Source organism: Lepidothrix coronata, unplaced genomic scaffold (genome assembly GCF_001604755.1).
Source record: "Lepidothrix coronata isolate B3197 unplaced genomic scaffold, Lepidothrix_coronata-1.0 Scaffold76, whole genome shotgun sequence".
Classification (NCBI taxonomy): Eukaryota; Metazoa; Chordata; class Aves; order Passeriformes; family Pipridae; genus Lepidothrix; species Lepidothrix coronata.
In genome coordinates, this window is record NW_016690256.1 from 3,105,126 (window position 1) to 3,123,715 (window position 18,590).

At 38.1% G+C, this 18,590-nt stretch overlaps 1 protein-coding gene across 20 annotated transcripts in view; it reads right to left on the reverse strand.

Annotated features, from left to right (window-relative positions):
- DLG2 (discs large MAGUK scaffold protein 2) overlaps window positions 1–18,590 on the reverse strand; it is a 997,608-nt gene that overhangs the window by 121,849 nt on the left and 857,169 nt on the right. The window contains exon 1 of one of the 20 annotated variants that reach the window (XM_017819638.1): window positions 1,291–1,639. The exons of the other annotated variants lie outside the window; for them this stretch is intronic. The gene's annotated coding sequence lies outside the window, so the exon portion shown is untranslated. Of the gene's footprint in view, window positions 1–1,290; window positions 1,640–18,590 lie in introns of those variants that run through there. 20 annotated transcript variants of the gene reach the window in all.

Consider the following 18,590-nt stretch of genomic DNA (forward strand, 5'->3'; position numbering starts at 1 on the left):
ATGAGACACCTTATTAATTAAACCAGCATCAGTTCTGCAGCTTTGACATATAGCTCACAGAATAGATTATTTCTAAGTCAGAAGTCACAATAAAAGTTAAAATCACTACATAGTAAACAGTTTGAACTGATACCAGGTGAGAGGTCTCTGGAAGAGTGAGTCTCTCTCCAGTTACTAATAATACAGCAATAAGACAACAGGTGCTGTTCTGCCAAGTCCTTTTGATATTTTGATACAACAAACTTGCCTCTCTAACCCACAGACAACAAAAAAACCCCGCTACAATGAGACAAAAGAAATTATTATAATACTGCTACTGATAAAAGGAGAATTAAAATTGTTACTTGTGATCATTTACTTCTCCTGAAGAGAGATGCAGGTATTGTACAGCAATGTTAATATTTCAGTTTCATAAACTCTGCTTTTCAATTCCTTTCTGATTAAAGAAACAAAAAAAATTGCAGGCTTACTGATCTTTAGAGGTTACTGGCAAGATAATGTCAACACATTAACGGAGCTTGCTTGAAAAGATACAGAGGTCAAACAGAAGCAAGTGACAATTTGAGCAAAGAATCTAAAGCTGGTGAAATTCAAAAAGTCATGCAGATGTTATAGGAAATATACCTTTCCCTGCTTAGCTGTGCTATATCATGTTCCCACAGTTTGTTTCAAAATCTCCCTTTGCCTTTCATCTTACACATATTTCACCACTGTTGTTATGCAAGATGGGGAATCATTCATTTTGATGTGATACTAAGCATATTACCACAAAAACAGAGAGAAGCTACCATTTTACCTATTATCTAATTAAAAAAGCTCTACTATCCAAATTCTTTGCAGCCCCTCACTGCACACAAAAGATTTAATGCTGCATATGAAAAGGCACATGTACAAAACAGAAAGGCATTTGTAAATGCTTCTGATATTTGCTTTTTCTTTTCCTTCCTCTTGTTACAAAAGCCACAGCTATCACTCTCTTTACTGCTAATAAAAGCAATTGACAGGTAGATTTGCTGGTTTGTAGCTTCTTTGAACCCCCGACACATTCACTAAAGGAAAGTAACTTTAGCTAGGAAAGAGATCCTCACAGCACGATGGTGAATAATTCATCATTGCATTTTTCTTTTCATCTCGTTTTGTGCCAGTAACGTACACAACTGAAAATATTGCAAAATCTAAAACCAAACACAGACAAGGATTTCCAGCAGCAAAATACACATAAAACTAGCAGGCAGGTTTCCCCAGCTTATATAATAACAGCTTTAGCTCGACAGAACCCCCATCACTCACCGAGGACTGAATTCACTTGAACAAAAGCAGAGCCCAGTCACCAAATGCAGCTTCGCAGGACTCTCAATGCAAGATGCTCCTGTCTGCTGTTCGGTTCACACTTGCTTTTATAACTAAGCCAACCAACAACATTCAGTTGCTGAACCTGATGAATTATAAAACGGTAGCTCCCAGACTCTCATATTTTACATCACAGGGGGTGGTCATCCAGCATACACACTGCCTGTGTACATATATTCTGCTATAACTCATCCTGATAAACACATCAGTACTGGCAGCAGTGACAGTAATTGGTGCTCAGGATGTACAAGCACAAACCAATAGAGCACACTCCCACCTTCTGCTCTGTGCAACATCTCTACCTGTCAATCACTGCACCTTGTTAAGGTGGAATGATCAACTACACTCGGGGGAGAGGCAAAACTCGGAGAAGAAACCATCTACCAATACAAATTCTTCACTTAAATATTTCTTAATACAGTAATAAATGTAGCTTCAATATCCTCCAGATAACGGCTTTCATGATTTTTTTTTTAAATCTTCATGAAATCTTCCCTTCTTAAAGACACAGTTCTCGTTTAGTGACTAACACAGGGTTCGTAACTTCCACTATCATGAATGGAAATTATTCAGGCAAATTCCAGGGATAGTAGCATGGATAACCTAAAAACATTACTCCAGGCAGAATGACTGTTAAAAGCAATATACTTGCTAGGTGAAATTCTGTGTACATTTTAAAATCCTCTTAAAAATGCTGACAGGTTTTAAGAACATCCTCAAACTTAAAAATATGTATTTGTGATGTTCTTCACTTCTCTACTGCTTTCTTTTCCCCATATGCTTGCATTGTTTTTATAGTCAATGTATAGAAACAGAATAATAGAACCAAACACCTAAAGCTTAGACCCATTAATACAATTAAACTAAACATTTTCAAATGGGATTAATTACAGCAATAACAATCACAATTGTTGCACATGCCACAAATTAGCACTCAAAATTTGCCCCTAGCAGGCAAAACTAGTTATGGTAAATGGTAAAACACCGCCAGGGATTAGCCACTGGAAAGGGGTTTGTATGGCAATTCTTTTACGATGGAGCAGTTGCTCTTTCAGAGTTGAGCTCCAGGAATTTTGTCTGTGTTTTACACAAATTCAAGGCTATTTGTGTCAGTGTGGAGTGGGAATGAACCCTTTATTCAAGAGAATTTTCTATTTCTACATCACTGATGATGATTCTCAGAGGGCTACATTTAGCACCTAAACACTTGATGAAGCTCCTTTTGTTCCCATGCCTGTAAAACTCCCCCAGTTTTTGGTACCATAAAGAAAGGTTGTGCTTGGGAAGGTGAGCATAGTTGTGTGTGTGAGCAGTTGTGCATTGCCTGGATGCTTTTTGATGAACAACTGGGCTGAGGAATGCAAATGAAGTCTGCGCCAGCAGCCCCAGGCAGAAACCCAACCCTTCTCACCATCTGGACCGACTGATGTGCGTCACAATGTGGGAACAGGGTGTTGCATTTCGTGCATAGCAAAAGCTAGTCCTATATATATCCCTTTTCTCCTGTTGTCAGCTGCTTGTTCCACCCCATTCCTCATTTGTCTCTGTGTTCAGCACCTTTACTATCTGAGAAAAAAATCACTTAAGGCCAGCAGTGTTTCTGCATGTTCTGCTGGCTCTTACTATAGCAGCTTGTACGAAGGAAAAGCTCTTTAGAGTTGGGTGGCAGAATGTAGGAGAGACATATCAGGACTCAATCAGAGTATCGGTTTTGTTGTCTCCATCTTTCTCAGATGAAAGGGCAGCTGAGATCCAATAACTGGATTCTCCAGTGATGCTGATTGAGAATAATCCAATATAGGCAGCAAATATTTCAAATTATAGACCCTGGCTCATTAAGAAGCAGCAAAGAGACCTGTGCCACTGGATTTGGCTTTTAGAGCCAAATTCTATTCTCAGGGGCTCACATATTTCACGTGCATATCATGGAGGTTCCCTAAAATGGCCCAATTACAACAGTTCATTGTCTTGTGCACTAATTAGGGTTTTCTGACATATTTTTTAAAAGAGACAGTTTCAAACCATATGTGCCAGAATGCCCTATTTTCTTTTTTGTTTTGCCTTAAACATTCAGATTTCAAGAGGCTTCCCAAGGATCTGTGTAAACACGACACTGCCTTATAATAATTTGGTGCAGTGGGATTAAGACACAAGCGATGCCTTGGTTGAATCTCCTTGCCCAACATAACATTCACTCTAAAATTCAGCTTACATTTACTGAAGAAAATGTTTGTAAAAGTGACCAATATGCCAATAATGTAAGCCACAGCAATATTTCATAGCTGTGTGTAGGTGGCATGCATAAACCACAGTCTGCGGTATTACATAAGAGCCACAATTCCAAGAAAAATTTCTACCCTGTTTCACACTTACTTGAAATTTTTAATTAGTTTTTCTGCCTTCCATGTTACCTTTCCATGGGTAATATAGCTGATACTGCCGTAATATTCAGCAATGTGGTGCTCTGTAAAAGTGCTACTTTCTATGTGATTTGATACGCCCAACACACAACCCATATCCTCGGGTTCTGTTCTTATACTCTGGTGCAGAACGTGAGATTTTTCACATTCAAACTTACTCACTTCACTGACAGGTGTGTGAAAATCCCATATGGCTGCCAGATTTCTATATACCTACATATATAGAGAGAGTATGTATTTTTAAGGCATTTGTAACAGACACTTTTAGTATTGACTTTGGTGTTCTTTGCTTCAAGCTGCAAACTAGAAATGATCTAAAAATGAAAGAAAAAAAAAAGAAAAGACTAAAGCATTCCCATTTGCTACCAAAACATTACTTCTTTCTTCTATAATCATGTGGACTATATTGACTACACATCTTAAATGTTTTATTTGCTATCTAAAGTGAGCACACAGAGCACTGGGGAAAAATCAGGGCATTCAGCTGAAGAAGCAGAAGAAGCAATGATAATTTCAAATTAAGAATAACTACAGGCAGATTTGATACTGTCAAGATCACAAATTAGCTAATACTGTTAACTAGATCTCCAGAATCTCCACAGCGTGGACCTAGAGTTCCAGGAGAAAAAACATGCTCCAACAGAGATAATTTCCCGGCTATGCCAGATGGTATGGATGATCAGTACTCTGGGTAGTAATCCTTGCCATGTGGCCTAAGAAGCCATCTTGCAAACTAAAGAGGTATTTATTTGGTGTCCTGCATTTAGCAAATTGGCTTTTCCATTCCTTCACTGATTTTTTTTTGTCAGATTTACACTGGATACACTCTTACCTTGGATTTAAACTCTTTGATCTGATAGCCTTTTGATGGCACTGTCAGAGAGTATCTCTAAACCAAAGAGCAAAGCAGGATTTAAAAAAGGACTGTGCATTTATTAGACAATACCACCCAGAAGAACAGTAACAACAAGAAACCTAAGCTTTCCAATGATCAGTGTTTGTAAAAACACTTTGTTTCTTATAGATGTTTCTCCTTTCATCTCAGGCTCAACCTATTGCTCTTCATCAATCTGCATCACTTTACAACAGTCTAGCTTCTCCTGGGCCCCTCACAGGACAAAGAATCTCAAGGGCTGCAAGTCCCTGCCCATCTTCCTCCCAGCAAAGGTACTAATTTAGCTCTCCCTCCGTAATCCAGCTAAGAATTATCAGGAAATCTGTATGAGCTTAGTTAATTCTGAGACCTACCTTAAAATCAAAATCAGCTGAGCATACTTGTAAAGGTGCTTTATGACACTTGATAAAGGCAATCCCTAGCTACAGGGAATTTCCCAACCTATACACTCTGAAGGGCAGTAGGGTGAGGTAGAATCATCATTCCTCTTGAGTACAGAAATCTATCAAACTTTTAATTCCAGCTGAGACCACAGAGGATTTATAAGTTTCACAAACTACTCCACTGTCTGTGGTCTGAATCCAATGAGAATTTGTCCTTTTATAAATATATGGGAAAATAGTACCCAAGGAGTCAGACAGATTTCATTGCTGTAACCTACATACATCCTGCATTGCAAAATATACAACAGTGACAATGTAAAATAATTTAATTGCCACAGCAGGATAATGCAGAAATTAATTTTCTTTCAATGCAGCACACTTGAATTTCATTTAAGAGCAGTTTTTAAATAGAGTTTCAGTTTCTAAGATTAATCTTTGTAAATACAAATTAATAAAGGTGTATATTTAGATAAATTAGGGCCTTGAAGATGTAACAGACTGTATGAGTGCTATTACTATAATAATATTTTTCTGAAATACAATACTTTTCTTCTTCAAGTGACATCTTTTTTTGTTACAAGTGCAGAGTGAAAGCTCAAGTCCTCTTTCTCAATGAGGACTGTGATTGAAAAAATACAGAAAAAAAAAGAATTAAAAGAGATAGTCAGCTAGGTTTGGATGAACAGACACCCAAGAGAGCAATTCCAGTTGATCAAGGGCAATGATAAGAACTTACTTTGCTAGTTAGGAAGGTTGAACTCTCTTAATGGTGGCTTCATAGTCTTGAGAATATGAATGATCCTATCAGTAATAAAGAAGAGCTGCTAAAAGGAAGGAAGGCCAGATGGTACTTTCCCTAGAGCCTCTGGAGAGGCTACCTGGATTTGATTTGATTTGAAAAGCCTTTTATAGCACCCCATGAACCTGGAATACTACAGCAACCCATTTTTAAGTCAGTGGATATCTCAGGAACAGTCTGAGAATTCATAAAAATGTTGGTTTTCTTTATGGCTTATGTTCTTGTGGTTAAAAGAACTGAGAAACTTGGAAGATATAGTTCATAATCCAGAACTGTTTTGGGGTTTTTTGTTTTGTTTTGTTTTTCAGGATTTTTATTTTCCATTTAACCTTAGTGTTTCCTTCTGTTGTTCCATTTTAAATGAGTTAAATTTGTCTGAAGTTTTAAATTCAAATCTAAAACAAATCATAAAGGACTTAATAACTCCAAGAGCTGGAAAAGTAGCTAAAGATCCACTTTCTATTAAGTAAAAGTTTAAATGCGGTAGCAAACCAGACAAGCATCTTTTATACAAACAGAAGGTTCCACAATCAACTCCTTGTAAGCCTGACACAGGGAGCAAATGAGTCAACAGCTTTGTATGGCAAAGAATGGTGAAGCCATGAAGATCTTCCTTTGATTCACAGTTTAACTTTGCGTGCACTCTGTGGTGGGAGGAGTAGGTGGCTGATTTGGGTAAGAAGTATAGCACAGGAATGATACACTTGACTCCTCTGAGGATGGTGATGAAAATCTGTCAGCTTGGCATAGTCCTTCACGTTACCTACAGCAATTACTGACACATGGAGAAAGTAACAGCTCTGCAGACATCGCAGTAAAAACCACAGAATAATTACACTTGGAAAAGACCTCTAAGATCATTGAGTCCAACCATTAACCCAGCACTGCCAAGTCCACCACTAAATTGTGTCTCTAAGCACCACAACTACCTGTTTTTTTAACCATTCCAGGGATGATGATTCCACCATTGCTCTGGGCACCCTATTCCAATGCCTGACCACTCTTTCAGTGAAGACATTTTTCCTAATATCTAATCTAAACTTCCCCTGATGCAACCTGTGGCCATTTCGTCTTGTCCTGTCGCTTGTTACCTGGGTGAAGAGACTTACCCCATCTGTCTACACGTCCTTTCAGGTAGCTATAGAGAATGATAGGAGGCATGGTATGTGTGGTGCAGAAAGCATTGCTGCTTTATTGAAGAATCCTGTGGCAGTACTACAAGGGGCTACCCACGGAAAGGGACACAAGCACACAAAACAGTCTTTATGAGAAAAGTGAAATTCAGGTCTGCATTTGTGGTAGGTTACAAAAAATAAGCAGCATCACCTGAGGATGCCTTCTGCACTGATTGTGACAAAGAGCTAGCACAGGAATCAGTACGCGCGCACACACACACACTATCAGATTAAGTTTTCCCCTCCTACGGTTTTCTTTCAGGAAAGAAAATTTGAAGCCTGGATGACTAACTACAATGCAGATGGCAGAGCAATGTAGAGATACCCATGCAAGCTCCAAATGAATTAGCTTAGGTGACAACACAAGTGAATTTAACCTATTCATGTTGAACTCCATGGTTATACTGTTCCTGGAGCCTGAACATGCAAAGCAGTTTAGGATCCAGACAAGCCGAGGAAGGACAGCAGGTGATACTCAATCTAGATCTGTGCCAGCATTCTTGCAAATTTAGTTCTGCAGTTTTTTTGCCATTACTTATGAATTTTCCAAGAAAGTACCTCCCAGCAAGGAATAATACATGGAGTTGCAGGAGCATCAGAGCAAAGGACTGCTCTGAAAAGAAAGGAAGAAAATATTCTCATTTGGGATGCAGCAAACCCTCCTTCAGCTCAGCAGGAATCATCTGTAGCCTTGCATGGTACTGCTGAAACTGCAGATTTACTATCTTGGCTCTAATGTCAGAACAATTAATTTGTCTCTCACCAGAAACCCTTTTGGTTAGCTAGGGGTGACGGTACCCTGGTGAACTTACTTTTTGAGGGGACCGTCATGCTCATTGTATTTCTGTACTGTCTGGGCACTCTGAAGGCATGAATGGCAGTGATAATTCATCTACTGGTCAGCAGTAACCATGAACAGGGAAATGTCTGCCATTCTATCACATTTATATCTGGTAACTAACTTCCAAAGAGTCTGAGCTCAGTTAGGCACTTAAGGACAAGTCACCATTTTGTGAGGATTGTGTCTGCAGGGACCCAGGAACCAGGACACTGATTAGAGGCTCTGTTCTTGAACTACTTACAGCTTGAGGATTAATTAGGAGTGAGAAAGTGCTCTAAGACCTTTAATTGAAGAACTGAAGAATTAAAGGAGGTGAAATATAAATACTTATTCTCACTACAGCATCAGAATCTCTGAGTGAAGCCCTACTGAAATAACTCACACTATGTAGATACAACATGAACATTTGGCTAAGATTTCTTAAATGACATCATGGGATTTATCATGGAATGATGAAGAATGGAACAGAGAGACTGCACATGTTAAAGCTGAGGACGTACAGTTTCCAGCACTTAATTTGTAGCTGTGTACTCCTATGCTCTGACCAGCTTTCTGTTAGATACCACCAGAACTGGAAGAAAATCATATGGAAAATAAAGGGCAAAGATAAAAGTTAAGAGCAGCAGTGGGGAGGAGGAAGTTGATTGCCTTCTCTCTTTCATGCTTTCAATTCCACTGCTATTTTAGTGAGCACCTTGGAAAAGAAAAGCAGGAGCAAATGGTAGTAGCTGGATACTTGGGACATTTGCTGCAGGAGTTTTGCGTGTCCTGGGATGGACACTGGGATGGACTCACTTCCTCAGCTCAGCACTGTTTCATGCAGATACTGCAAAGATAAACTAAAAATAATGATGTATTTAAACTTTTATGCTGCAGGCAACCTAAGCATCTTCAAAGCAAATAGTTTTGCAAGAGTTAGAGAGTGATTTCCTGCAGTTTTTTTTTTCTGCTTTTAACCACAATTGGAAAAAAAATTATATTGGCCCTCCCAATTGTAATATTGCACAGCAGACAGCAATGTATGTCAGGCTAAGGGATATAAGAGAAACCAATAAAAAAGCACTGTCACTAAGCAGGGATACAAATTAAAGGAACTTTTTCAGCTCCAGTTCTCAGAGAACAGACTTATTGTTAAAATATGATTTGGGGGCAGAATAATCAGAAGTGACATACTTGAATGAGAACAATAAAAACAAAGTGGTCCTGAGGTGAAGAGGTGGAAAGTGGGTAGTCTATATTGCTTTGTGCTGGTACCAAATAAGGACTTCAATAACAACATATGAAAATGCAGTAAGATGATGGAAACTGGCTACTTTTGAAAGAAAGAATATGACACTTACAAAGAAAGCATTGTGTACAGTACACCATGAAAGGACAGGGCAGTTAGGAAGATGACTCCCTGTGGAGACTGTAGCCAGCTTCATATCTTAATAAATGGGAGGTGTCCAGGCAATGTGTGATCCTACAGATACCATCATATTCTCTTGGAAAGTAATAAAAACTACACCTTTGAAAGTATCATCAAAGTTCTGGGCACAAAAAAATAAGTTTATACAAAAATTTATGAGGTGAAAAAAATCCTTTTGCTTTTTATCAGTAGATTTAATTACTTTGTTTCCCAGTAAGCATTCCATTGGAATATGGTACTTCATATGTACTCTTATATCCTACTTGGTTTGCACTTAATTTTCAAATAAGGATCTGGTTTTAAACTACAAACTTCTTGACTTAAGAAGACTTGTAGAAAGTTAGGGAAAAATAAATTAACTGTATGAAATCAATGTTTGTAAAATTTAACACATATTATTTATTATTCATGGAATAATTTCAGGGTCTTTCTTTGAATGAAACTATTAGAAATTCAGGCCTCTTTTTTTTTCTGGAAGAATTAAATCCATTTGGGATCTTAATATATTCAATAATTTAACACATTCCTTTTAAATGATTGATTTTTTTTAATTTCCCTTTTACACCTGGTGAATAAAGTTAACAGCTTCCTGTGGGCAAGAAACATCAATTGGCATGAGATTGGATGCTATAGCCAGAAGTTATTTTTGACCTTTCCAACCAAACCAAAATCCTCTTATTTCTTCTCATGTAGTAGTAATTATAAAAGAGACACATCTTATGTTCAGTTAATTAAAATTTAAGAGTATATGCTATAAAGAGAAATGACAGAGGGATAAGCCATTGAAAGACTCATAGTCTTTAGTATTGTACTGAGGAAGAAAAATTGCCATCATACGGTATTTAATCACCAAGGACAGCACTGACAGCTGAGAAAACATCATTTTGAAAAGCCATTCTTTTTCTTTGAAGTAATGTTACTGGCAGTGTCCATATTAATTTAAACTAATGATGTATTTTATCTATGTGATAAATATTAGGACTGCTGAAATCTAAATAATGTTTCAAATTATTTTCTACATCTGAAGATTCCTTAAATTACAGTTGAAAGGCAACCTGCTCTATGAAGGCATGTCCTGTACTGAACATTATTAGGATTAGGAAAATTTTACAGTACACCTGGTAAGTCCAGGTGAAGCTCGTTGAAAGACTCATGGATCTAATCCTGCCAAGAAATACTCCACCTCTGCAACTTCATGCTAATACATGAGAGGGGAAAAAAATGACACAATTATTATGCTTACAGTTGCTCCAATAGCCTGGAAAGGAGCTCACCAGGAAAATGGAGCTGCTAGGAACCAGAAACCCACCTGGATTATTCTGGCACTTTGGCAAAGTCATAATATCCTACCAAAATGTACCCTACCAAAATATTTTTTGGTAATATGAAGGACAAATAAGTAGAGTAGGTAGTTTACTGGGAGCACAGGAATTCCCTAGATAGGTGTCTACTAATAAATAGGAAGCCTTTCTTTACTGAGAGGGTGCTCAAACACTGGAACAGTCTTCCTGGAGAGGTGGTCAGTGCCTCAGGCCTGTCAGTGTCTAAGTGGCATTTGCACAATTCTCTTAACAACATGCTTTAACTTATAGTCAGCCTTGAATTGGTCAGGCAGCTGGACTAGATGATCCTTATAGGTCTCTTCCAACTGAAATAGTCTATACTAAACAGTAATATTGTCAACAAAATAACGATTATTAGAACAATTGGGATTTTCTCTGCAAATGAAGCTACACCCTCAACAACTGCCCCAGGAGTTAAATGTCCAGATACATTAATGTATTTGGCCCAAGATATGATGCTACTGATGGGTTCTAAATCAGTGTTTTATGTAATAAGGTTAATTTCTTTGCATTTTTTTTCCACTCTGCCACATGCAAACAGTGACTGTTAATAACACTCAGATGCAGCATCGTCAGTGAACAGTTTCTCCTATTACATGACACGGCATGTATCCTATCCCCCCTCCCCCCCAAAAGAAAAATTGTAATGGAGTACGTGTGAGTACGTTGATTTTTCATAATTTCTAATTTACTCATTTTGTCATGATTTTACTGGTTTAACAGAAAATGCTACTGTAAGAGAAAAAAAAAAATATTAAGGATAACTTCTCAGCATTTGAGGCTTTAGGATGGGAAGAGGAAGACTTAGCATGGTTCCTCAGCTATTTTAGTCCAGATATCTATACAAATCCTAACTATCTTGGAAACACAAATCAAACTCAGTTGCATATATATTAGAAACAAAGAGAATTACCAGGCAATCTCTCAATGTATTTTATGTAAGTTTTCTAACTCCCTCCCTCATTTATGTTCTCCTTCGGCATCATCATTAAAAATGAACTCTTCTTACAGAAAACATGGGGGTTATCTGGTTGCTCTGCTGCTTCTAATCTTCTCTAGCCCAGCAAGGGGATACTGAGGCTCAGGAAAGGCATCACAAACAGTGCTGCTGATCAGAGTGGTCTGTAAGTTGAGAAGAATAATTTACAGCAGTTAAATGGATTTGTCTCTCGCTGCATGAACATCTATAGGGGTATTCATGGAATGTCTGTGCTAGAGTACAAGCATGGGAACAATCAGAAATTGCAGCTCATTTCCTAACAACTGGTTTCAAAAGCACATCAGCACTTGGAAGAAAGGTGGATTTTAGGTCAAAAAATGCTATTTGTTCCTTTGGCTTTATTCAAGTGGTTTAATCTCCCCATAGCTCATGAAACTGATTAATAGCATATATTAAAAGTTGCAAAAAGATTTGCATTAATTAAAAAACCCCAAACCTTCGTAGATTTATGAAAATTGCTACATTGTGCAGTGTTCAATCTATAATAATTAGGCAAATTAGGGGTGACCCTCAAGTTTTTGGCAGACTGCCAGTACAGGATCTGCAAAGACTGGATGGTGCCAACAGGTCGTTCAACACATAGCAGCACTGAGCTGCCTGGAGATCTCAAAGTGAGCATTTATCCTGTTTCTCTGACATTCTGACTGCTGGGGAAAAAGGTATTTAAAAAAAAAAATCTTTATACCCTACGTTCACATTCTGCACTTCTTGAAACACTAATAATATAGAGATAGACTTTGACTTCCAGTCAGCTGGATCTGAAAGACTCTTGGACTCAGAATATGAAAGTTTTATCAGAAACCTGACATTTTTAATTAGAAAGCCCTCAAAGGCTATGTTTATAATTAGTAACTCAGATGTTTCCAAGATAATTCCCATGCCCTGAGACAGCTTGGAGCACCTCACGTCTGTATGACCTAACTCTCCCACTATCCCAAAGTTTAACCTGGCCCCTGGGGCTGGTGCACCTGAGCTGGCTTCCAAATCATGTAGCGCTAGACTAAAATGTGCCAGGGACCCTAGCAACAATTTAACAGCAAGGGAAAAAATATTCCACCTTGGGAAAAATATTCCAGTTTGTTTACAAGTATATATGACACCAAAGTGATTATATCAAATCAGAAAGAGGTTATGCAGGGATTATACACAGTTTTTTTCTGACACATCACAGCCCCATGGGAGGACAGGCTCTGCACTTCAAACCATTACTGCTTCTAACCCAAGGTCTCTCTAAGGATCAGCAGACCCCACACCAGCACTCCTGTTCCCTCCGTCCCCTCCTCTCAGAAACTCTTACAGCCTGCACAGGAGCTGCAGGTTCCCTTCTTCTTCCTGTGATCCTTTCACCTCTCAGACCTTGAAGTTTCCCTTAGCTTTTAGCACCTTCCGTTCTCCACTGTGAAGGAGCTTCCTCCATCTCACCCCAGGGACTCCATCTGGCCCAGTCTCCTTAAGGAACAGAAGATAGTGAACAACTAAGTAAAAACTCAAATATTGTCTGTCACATCCAGAACTAATTTTAGGCCTTTTAAAATGTCAGAATTAAACCACAATAAACTGATTCCCTATGATCTTTTTTTCCAGAAAGCTCTAATTTTGGATCTGTATCAAGGTGAGATTTGTTTCCTCAAAATTGTTCCCTCTCTGAACCCAAAATAGAGCAGTCATCAACCTCTTAATCCTCTTGAAAATATAAAAAAAAATTTAGCACTTCCGAAACCATATTCCCTTTAAGTACAGTAATTGCAGCACTTTACACCTATGGATTGAGGAATCAGGCACACATCAAGTTGGTAGCTAAGGGCTGACCCTAGGACACTATCCAAAAACAGTACTGACAGATATGGCTATTTAATTTCTCCTTGTTAGTCAGTCTTGATCCAACACCAACATCCTCTTCTGGGCTGCATGCCGTTAACATAAGGCACAATTTCCACATTGAACTCCTCAGCTTGTCAGGCTGAATGTATTACATTATTTTGTATCATTGATCAGCATCCAGGTAAATGCTGAGAGAGTACTTAAAAGATAACAAACTATTATTATTGTATTCCCTCAAATCTCTGGTGAAAATTCAGTCACCTTCTGCCTTCAAGGGAAAAAAATGATTTTTTGCTAGCCACACATTTGTTCATGCAAGCCTCTGGGCAGAATTTGCCACTCAGACATCCCAAGATGAAGAAACAAGACTCTGTTGTCAGGGTTTTATGGGTTCAGCTCGGGAGATAATTTTGCCTCTGTCCTTACATATGGTTTGCTGGGAATTTTTTTGTGATTTTTTTTCATAGAATCATTCAAGGGAAAACTACCACAGAACTTGCCCCCAGAGGAAGAAAACAGAAAAATGCCAGGCAGTTTCATAATATGAAAAAATGTCACCAAAAGAGGCACTTTTGATGACCTGGATGCAAGCAAATTTCATTTGTGACTCTCTGTTAACACTGGATCACAGACACAGAGTTTGAGTCCATTGTTTGCACCTAAAGTTTTTGTGCATGTGGCTGAAAAGTTGGCTGAGCCTTCAGATAACAAATGGATCCTTCAGCTCACTGCTCTGCAAAATCCTAATGTTTAATCACAGAACCTAGTGTTTAATCTTTAGCAGTGACAGATATGGCTCTAGGAAGGGCAAGATGGGTTCAAAAGCACATTTCCCTGGAAGCGTTTAAAAGGTGTGTGGATGTAGCACTTGGGGATATGGTTTAGTGGCAGACACAGTAGTGCTGGGTTAAAGACTGGACTTGATGATTTGGAGGTCTTTTTCCAACCTTAATGATTCAGTGATTCTACCAAAAATTCTTCCTGGTTCCACAGTGAAAAAAGCTCTGAGCAATGGTGTAGATCCATCATTAGTTCAAGATAATAAAATTCTTAATAGTACTGCAGCACATAGAGAGCTATTCACAAAATATTTCTATTCAGCTTTTGGAAGGAATTAGGATGATGCACTCACATGAAAGGAATAAAATACCTGTCTGTAATTCGTAGAATGCTTACTAAAAACAAAGTAAGAACTAAACATTATTAACTGGGAATTGAAGATTATATATAAATAGGTATGATTAATTAATGTCTAAGAGCTCTTGAAGTGACAGATGAATATACATCTGTTTTATAGATTTTCCTCCTTAGTGCACCTTGAACTGCAGAGAAACTCCATCAGGCTGAAAAAATTGTTATCCAGATGGACAGAAAATATGCCTGGGTAAGCAGAGAGTAGTCAGCCTACTATCAGTGCAATTAAAGTAACTACCAAAAAAAAAAAAAAGAGAATGTAATACCATTGACATGATTACATTGAAAATATGCCTCTTCAAAAAAAGCTTCACTCCTGACTTTAAAAAGAGGACCAATTAAAAAAAGTCTTTAAGCATAATAGTGTTCTGGGAGGTGTCCAAATGAACACTAGAGGCTGTGTGCCATACAGTATCAGTAAAGACCATATTAAGTGACAAGGAAAGGGTTTGTGTCTCAAAATGTTATTTAAAAGCACAAAATGATTCCTGAATGAAGATATTTTCAGTGGGGTTATAGATGGATTAAATACAAGAACACACATTTTTCAGCATTTTCATCAATGGCTTTGAAATATAAACCTCTTTGGACTAAATGTGAGGCTAGAACAAAGACTGGTAGAAAAGGTAACAAAAATTAGAGAACATAAGTCCTGTTTGATGATCTAGTTCTTTATTAAATTAGTCCTATTTGAATGAAATTTCTATAAATATAAACAACAAATGTGATATATATAAACAAACAAAAAATGAAAGCCATTGCTGTGGATGCTTGAAAAGAGTGACTCTTTACAAGGAATTTGCAGTAAAAATGGCTGGGCAATTCGCATGGGTTTGGTGTGCTTAGACCAAGCAGAAAAGGGAGTAAAATGCAGACTATAAATGTGTATTTGGGTACCGAGGACGCTGGTACTAAAACACTGAAAAACATTCTGTTGCCCAAAAATGACAGTGAAACACTGGGACAAAAGTCAAAACAGCCCAAAAGAAAGACAGCTGAGGACTTAAAGAAATTACTATAAAGGTTTTTAGTTTGGCAAAGAGAAAATAGAGAAGTTGTAATGTAGGGTCACTTTCATGGGACAAAATATTATATGCTTAAAGATCTTCATTTACAAAGGCATAAAAAAAAAGATTAGGAATTGAAAGAGAGAAAATCCACAAGGGAAATAATGCACATATTTTAATATTTACTAAAATAAATAAGCATTGGAAGTAATTAGCACATGAATTGATAAATTTTTAAGGTCCCTTTTAACCCAAACCATTGTAGGACTCTATGATCACATTTTGTATAATTTGAAAAGCTTTGTAACCTATTCCTCCTCTGGATTTTTACATCTGTGGAAATATAATTGGTGCAGCCCTTTTCTGACATTATAGAAGTTCACCAAATATGGGTTTTATTTAAATGTCTGAGGATTCTCTTTCACATTTAGACAGTGTTAGTGCCTCAAAACCAGCATTTTGATTAAAAAAAAAAGACTTCCTCAAAATTTGCTTAAAATGTCTTACATTAAATTAATCTAATCTAAATTGCAAGCAATTTCAGGCAAAAAAGCACAAAATATAAATATATATGAGAACCTCTGAAATATATGAAAGTATAATAAAGCAGCCAGGTGCTTCCCAGCATAATGGTACTCTGGGTGAGCTCTTCATCATTCTCAGGCACAAGCTCTGTTCTGTTTTTTGTGTTATTCCTAGTCACCTTTGCATCTCTGTATCTTAGCAGGTATAACTTCATCCTTAGTCCTCCGAAGCATGTTGGAATATGAAATCAAATGCATTTGAGATGTGTAGCTGCTTTTATGAACTAATTAATGAAACTTTAAGGAAGAGAAGAGCTGGCAGCAGCAATGTGATTTGTTCCTTCATACACTAAGGTTTGTAATAAAAGGAGCAGTCACATGGAACAAAGGTGTTCTCCTGTAACCAAGAAATACACATCTCTTCTGTCATCTACCATCGGCAATAATTCACATCAGAGCTCCACAAGGGCTGCAGCGTTAAAATAGGCTGGCACAGTTCTCCCTCTCCTCAAAGAGTGAGTTGGATATTCAGCACAGCAGGAGATCTGCCTTAGCATTTATAGTTTACTTTGAATAAACCCGTCATAGCATTCATGCAGACAGAGAGTCTGAGACACTTGGGTTTGCTCATCCTTAAGAGGAAAACTCAAAAGGGCATCTTTTGCTGTCTACAGCTACCTAATGGGAAGGTCTAGAGAAGATAGAGAGAGAACATTCTTAGAGGTGCACAGAGAAAGGATGAGAGGCAAACCCCAAAAGTTCCAGCAAGGACAAATTCTGACTAAACCTAAAAGCGAAAAAAATCACCATGAGAGTGGTGAAATACTGGAACACATTACTCAGAGAGGCTGTGGATCTCCATCCTTGGAGATACTAAGAACTTGACTGAAGAACGCTGATTGAGGAAGGCCCTGAGTAGCTTGGATGAGTTGCTGCCCTTTGGAGCAGACAGTTGGAATAGAGGGTCTTCAGAAACTCCTTCCACTGGAATCATTCTGTACTTCCACATAATTCCTGGATAGATTTCTAAGCATTCCCTATTTGTATAACTCTGCTTCTGTTAATATCAGGTTATTGAATGCTTTTGGAAAACTTTATTCCCCAGCATCAGTAACATAAGGCCTTCAAGGAATCAATTTCATCACACTATTTTTCTTTCTCTGTACTTCAATAAAGTATTTATATGTACTTTTCCTTCTGTTTATGTCATGAGTTTCACCTAGAGGCAATTATTTCCATAGAATTTAATTTTGGTATCAAAAGGTTGGCATTTCAAAAGAGGCCCTACCTCTCACCGGCAACCCTTTGTTTCAGAGACCTGCTTCCCTGTGCTACAACAAACTTAAATTCACAATGTTTTAAAAAGATTGCTATTATTTTCTTTTGTCTTTGACCACAGCTTCGCTCAGATTCTGATTACCTGGGAAGTTGCAACAGCTCTGAAGAGCCAACATCACATTTGCTGCTGTTAAGGAAGGACACTCCTTCCCGTTTTCTCTTTCCCTTCAGGTCTCCGGTTAATATGACAAGTCACTAATGCAGCAGGATTTTTTTTTTTTCTCAGTTTATTTCATTTTCTTGTCATTTAGAAAGCTGAGTTACCAGTGCAGAGGCAGAAGAATACCAAAGCCCTGCAAGGGAGCAGAAAAGAGCAACAAACTCTCCAGTATCAGTGAGCACACAACATTGGCTTGCAGTGCTTAACATAGTTTCATATTTAGGCTGAGAATGGATGACTTCTACATTGTCTACAACGAACACATCAATATCTGGCCCTGTCTTTTACACTGCCCTGATGGTTAATGGATATCAATTAGTAAAAGCTTGAAAGAGATAACATGGACCTTGGTCTACAAGTGCTTACTCTTGACCGTGAAGGAGGAGATTGAGTTGCCTAAGCATGGGAGTTTTTGGTACCACGTGCAATGCCCCAACTGTGTCACTTGGCCTCAGCTGCTGTGAGCTCTTGCACTGTATCTGCCAGCCCCATGCTGGTCCCTCAGACACTGCTGTCCAGTGTCACAACCCTGCTGCTGTGGAAGCTGGAGCACTACAGTTATCCACATGGAAGAACTCAAATTTAGGAACCTTAATGATAAATTGATGCCAACACTGACATTAATTTTGAGCAGAACCTCACCTTCTGTGTAAACAAAGCATTTCCAGGCAAGTGAAATGGCTCAAAGTGTTTTCAGTTCCCTTTCTTCATAATTTTGACGATTAAAAAAAAAAAAGCTTATTCCTGTATGGTTTGTGTTACACAACTTGGAAGACTTCCTTTCTTTTTATAAAAAAAAATAAAAAAGAAAGAAAGTAAAGAAAATGCAGAGAAATCATAGAATCATGGAATGGTTTGGATTGGATGGGACCTTAAAGATCATCTAGTTCCAACCCTTCTGCCATGGGCAGGAGACCAGGTTGCTCAGGGCC